Source organism: Acipenser ruthenus, chromosome 20 (genome assembly GCF_902713425.1).
Source record: "Acipenser ruthenus chromosome 20, fAciRut3.2 maternal haplotype, whole genome shotgun sequence".
Classification (NCBI taxonomy): Eukaryota; Metazoa; Chordata; class Actinopteri; order Acipenseriformes; family Acipenseridae; genus Acipenser; species Acipenser ruthenus.
Genome location: NC_081208.1, coordinates 28,973,988 through 28,979,566, shown reverse-complemented (window position 1 = coordinate 28,979,566; position 5,579 = coordinate 28,973,988). Strand labels below are relative to the sequence as shown.

Below are 5,579 nucleotides of genomic sequence, written 5' to 3'. Positions count from 1 at the left end.
GTTCCTAAATATATATATATATATATATATATATATATATATATATATATATATATATATATATATATATATATATATATCAGTGTGCCTAATTCGGAATTGGAATCTGGAAAAAATTATTGAAAGCTTAAAGTTAATAAGTAACTTTATTTAGATTAAAACAGTGTGTGAACTCTATGGAGTTCGACAAGTTTCCTTGCCAAAACTTTGAAAAAACATATGTGCATTATAAAATAGGTAGGAAACTAGCACGAATTGACTGAAGGGGATTTATATATAAATATATAATATAATTGGCATTTGACTGCCTTTGTTATCTTGAACTCCCAGTTGGACCTTTGGACTTCCTGCTGGTTCTTTCTTCTCTTTGTATGTGTTATCTTGTGTTATATTTGCTAACAATTACTGTGAAACCTCCTCTATAGGTTGTGGCAGTTTTGATCTATCGTTCACACAGCCTCCCTGAGAGCTAGGGTTTACAACAAAATAATCATTGATAAGGACTCAAGCTGGGTAAAGTTCCACATTCTGCTTCTGAAAGAATGGAGGTGCGATACGGTATATTAAAGATGAGGCGCTAGACAACACTGTAAGCTTGTGTAAGGAAACTGTTTTGACTTGGATGCATTTGTATTGTGTGGAACCTGCAGGAAGGTTAAGTAGCCTTGACGCTGGCTCACGTACACGGCTCTGTATACTGAACACTGGTGAGGAATACAGTATACCTGCTGTAACTGAAACCACCATGGCAATTATTATTGCAGCATATATAGAGGCACAGCATTTTAAAAAAAATAAGCTTAAACACCAAAATGATGTTCGTCAGAAACTTGGCATGTAACTTTGTTGCTTTAAAAGGTTGAAGGGTAACTCCGAGTGACAGGCCTTCAGTGCCACAGCTGAAATCACAAAATCCTGTGAACCACTGAAGCAGGTCTTTCCCAGCAGTGTGTCTGTGTGGTCACCCTCGTACCAGCAGTGATCTGGAGCTCAATCCCTGAGCTCTGTTACAGGCATATACTGTACCCTTGTCTTCAACTCCATGAATTGCCAAGCGCTCGCTTTGCAAAGACATGCTGTGTCTTCCTGCAGCTTTTATCATTGTGCAACACTACTGTATAACCTTGTGTGTGTGTAAATAAGGTGACAGCTGGCCTAATTCAGCAGGGGCAGGGATACCATGTATTGTTGTTGGTTTTGTATTTAATTGTTATGTATGTGTTAGAATACACTGAACTTTTTGTTGCACACAGAATGGATAAAGGATCTTGTCATTCCCCTCCTGGATAATATAAGGCAAAGGGAATCTGGTCCTCTTCCCATATGCCTTGTGTACATGACAGAATATTATTAACCTACTGTATTTACAAATGCGAATGAGAACATGAATGGGGTTTGAAAGACAGAGGTCAGTTTGATGGAAATGACTGGGGCTATAAAGATGTATTTGATTCTGCACTGCCAGCTTTGAATGTTTCATTTGTTTAAAATAATGTTTTAAATGGATCTCTTACAGGACAGCAGATATTACAGTTACACTAGACACTGTTCAAGGTGGCGAGACATTTTGATTACAGTACTGGAATATCTTGGAGTATCTGTGAACAATGCTGACAAGTACATGTAAAATCTCCACATAAACACAAGAGTAGCTTGGGTATTAAAAAAGGCAGCGAATCTTGCGAGGAAACAGCATGTAATCCTAGACATTATATTGAATTGTTAACACACAGAAAAAATCTTTCAGCAGCTTAAAAGAATAAGGACAGATCAGATTGGAGTTTGGGCAACGAATAACTGATATAAAAGATTAAAGAAGGAAGTCAAAGCTATACAAATATCACTTGTTCCTTAAACATTTACAGACTCCATGATAACTAAATGGGGCTGAGTGCTCGTATCATGTGATTCTGCACAACCTGCTGGAATAAAGGTACCTGACGGTACAGGTAAGCCGTTTGTTGGATGTACAGTAATCTGTCACATATCTGCCATGATCAAGCTCTTCAACAACGTTAGTTTATTACTGAACAGAGATTAGTTCAGAGCTTGGAGATCCCACCAAAGTTTCCATACACTGTTGTATGTGCTCCATACGCTACCACTGCTGGTAGTGTCACGTGAGCTGTTCAGTGTGTTGACTTGTTAAGTACATAAATCCTGTTTGCCTGCGGGGTGTATCAATTTCAATCTCCGTCTCGATCTCCTGCCTGTCACTCAGCAGCGAATGCACACACCCACGCGGCAGACGGCTACTCTGTCACAAGCATTAATACCCTGTATCTTTCTAAACAAGGGATTTAGGGGAGCTCTCTAATAAAAGCTGAATCTCAAGACAATAAGTGTGTGAATATAGTAATTGTTACAGCTGTGTATAATTCATCCGCCTACATATCCACCCTGACTCTGGTCCCACCGCAGTTGGAAACTGAACAATGAAGTAAACCCCAATTCTCTACATCCCTGAAAGATATGTTTTTTTTATTTCTTAATTATTGTTTCTTATTCTTGGTATGATAATGCTTTGTAAAGACATCTATTTAAGCACTTAACCTCTGCTGTCCTGAGACCAGGTTTGCGTGGGCAATTTCAAATGAAAAATGTTTGGTGTACTAAACAAAAGGAGATGTGATTTGAATAGTGTCCTCTCAGCACCACAGGGAAAGCTGGACACTTCCTGCAAGTGTATTGCGGCAGTAGAAAATCCCTTTTTTATATATCAGTGCTGCGCTTGTAAAGCCCAATTCTACATATCTATACCTATATCTATAGAGAGAGAGAAAGAGCGCCTCTGTGTTCTGATGCAGAGCTGAGGTGGAGTTATTGGCAGGCATGTTGAATTGTTACTGTACATGAAGTCCGTACGCAAGCTGGGTTGGGACAGCATGGCTACCTGCGACAAAACACATTCTTCTTGTAGGATCCTGTGTAAAAGACTGGCACTTCCAGATAGATTATGGAGGCTGGAGTTACTCTGGATTACCCCAATACACCAACAGCACAGCACCCCAGTCCCCTAACACCCAGCAAGCAGCTGTGCAGTTCCAGTAGGTGGGGTACGTCCAGGTTCCCCTGCAGCCTGTCTGGACCCTGGGCTCCTCCTCTCTTCCCAGTGACCGGTGTCCTCCTCAGAGGGTGAAGGAAAGGTCAGCCCCACCCACAGAGAGAGTGTAGGTGTTCTCCAGGCTGGGGAGCTGTGATTGGAGGAGCTCGACCGCTGCCATGGAAACCTTTACACATTAACCTTTACACATGGACACGTCCAGGCTCTTGAGCACCTTGCACTCCTCCGCCAGCACGGCCAGGGACCTACGGGAAACACAAGACACAAGGGGTCAATGCAAAAAGAGAGGGAGAGCCACAGAGCACGGTGTACATGCATCGACCGATACAAAAAGAGAGGGAGAGCCACAGAGCACGGGTCATTGGTTCCCTTAGGCATTGATTCTGCACCAATCTCCCAGATACCAGCTGCTATTCCTTTCATTACTTGGTGGATAATTCCATGAAGTAGCCCGTTACCCGTATCCAACTACAATATCCCCTGTAGCACCAACAGCAGTGTCTAGGAAACCAAGAAAACAGCAATCCGGTTGAGCACAGCCTGGAGGATTTTTATAGTGGGGATTAGTGACACCTATTGCTGAGCAAGGGAACTGTTTAACCAAACAGCAGAAGGTTTGTAATGAATGTGTAGACAGACAACAGCACATAGTTACCTGGACAAAGCAGGGAAGGGTATTACCTTACACTGCCAGTCCTGGGAAGCTAAGTACCAGATCTTGCAGACCAGTGAGGCCTCCTTTCTGTCTGGTCCTTGCAGGAAGCTCAGGATGCACACAAGAATTCTGTTATTACACAACCTCTCCCGCGTCATAAAAGGGCACAAAGACATTGTATTTGTTAAGCCGGGGTGTTTATGATAAGTCACAGAACTAAGTACAGTATGACTTCCTGTAGCTGCCAGTTCAACAGAAATTCAAATACGATTCTGGAAACCACAAGAGAAGTTCAAGTTCCATCTTTCTCTCTGATTACCGTTAAAAAAAAATAAAAAACAGAACACCACACACCTATTTTTGGTATTGCAACACTTTTAGAGTAAATGGTCAATGCTCTAGTTTTTGTATCTATAGCTAGAAGTGGATGGGTACTATATATAACGTTGACGTCACTTATTAGCGTTCATTTAATCTCCACATATGACTACTAGAGATGTACATATTTGATAACATAGATTAACTCTATATAATAACACCACCACCACAAATAAAATAAAACGACTGCTACAAAACAGTCATTTAAAAACAATGTTACCAGTCCTATGGTTTAGAGAGCGTTATCACACCTACTTACCTCGACAGGTAACTCTGGGGTATCCATTTCAAACGTGAAGCCAGCACCAGAAATGACCTGTCGATTCTCGCAATGCGTGCTTGTTGAGTTATTCAACGTGCCCTATCAGAAATTAAACAAAGCGTTATTCCTTGTTATGTAACTTCACCCTAAAAGTACCGACTATATTGGAGAGTACGTATCCCTGTGCCCCGGGTGTGAGAACGACCTCTGTATACAATTGAATTAGTAACCGACAGACAGAACCAACACTGGGATAAATACTGTTAAACAGCCATCCTTTTACCTGTGTCATCCTTCTCTACCACCTCACCTGTCCCCCTTGTCCGAACCCATTCTGACGTCACTATCGAAGCAACTCGAGCTGCCTGCTGGGGGTTGTAGTTTCCCAGTAGAAGTCTCACAGCGGATTGCTTACTATGGCAAAGATAAATTCTAATGTATGTATAGCATGATATCCTTGGTTATGGTAGTGTGTGTGTGTGTGTGTGTGTGTGTGTGTGTGTGTGTGTGTGTTTATTGTTTAGGGTAGTTTCAATATGACTTGACTTGTCACGTGAATAGTGACGCGGCTTCCTTTTCGTTGTTATAAGTTAAAAAAAAAGACTTGTTAACGGCTTCAAGTGTGGTCCAGAGAGGTTACAACAAAACACAACAAAACTTACAACACATCCCTTCTCCTGTTCGAATCTCACCTGGTATCACTTTGAGTCCTTTTGATTTTTTTTTCTTAAAATAAATAAATAAATACTAATACTGCTAAAAAGACGAACATTGTTTTTTTTAACAGTAGTTTTTATTTCTATGAAGGGGTTCCTTCATAATAAATTGTGTAAGAATGCCCTCACAATTCCGAAAACTTTAAAAGGTGTATACAAATATTTTAGCAAATAACATCGCATTGCGTGCCATAGCAAAACAAAGAAAAGCAAGTCATTTTGCATTGAATTAGGGGCGTCCCGCGTACCCGTTTATACGGTCTGATATTTGTTGAACAATTTTGGCTGCACGTTTTTTTTTTTTTTTTTCTAAATAAATTACTACATAATACCTAACCGGTAACAATAGAATGAATAACATTTCTAACACGTAATTTTGTTGTTAACGATTAAAAAACTAAAAGACCCCTTAAAATATTTTTTTCTTGAGCAATTTTTCAATACTGACAACAGAATGATTAACGATTATGGAAGAGGGGAGCAGAAGGGTTTGCAGACAGGTGG

General features: G+C 40.5%; 1 long non-coding RNA gene across 4 annotated transcripts; it reads right to left on the bottom strand.

Moving 5' to 3' along the window:
- Positions 1 to 2,431: 2,431 nt before the first annotated feature.
- On the bottom strand, positions 2,432 to 4,817 carry LOC117425041 (uncharacterized). Of its 4 annotated transcripts, none has more exons than XR_004547959.3 (3): positions 4,643 to 4,817; positions 4,357 to 4,458; positions 2,432 to 3,309 (listed from the first exon to the last, which is right to left on the bottom strand). It is a non-coding gene; the product is annotated as an uncharacterized LOC117425041 (long non-coding RNA). The 4 variants fall into 4 exon arrangements; XR_009307928.1 differs by lacking the exon at positions 4,643 to 4,817 and adding an exon at positions 3,746 to 3,863 and having other exon boundaries at positions 4,357 to 4,636; XR_009307929.1 differs by lacking the exon at positions 4,643 to 4,817 and adding an exon at positions 3,746 to 3,827 and having other exon boundaries at positions 4,357 to 4,636.
- Positions 4,818 to 5,579: the final 762 nt, after the last annotated feature.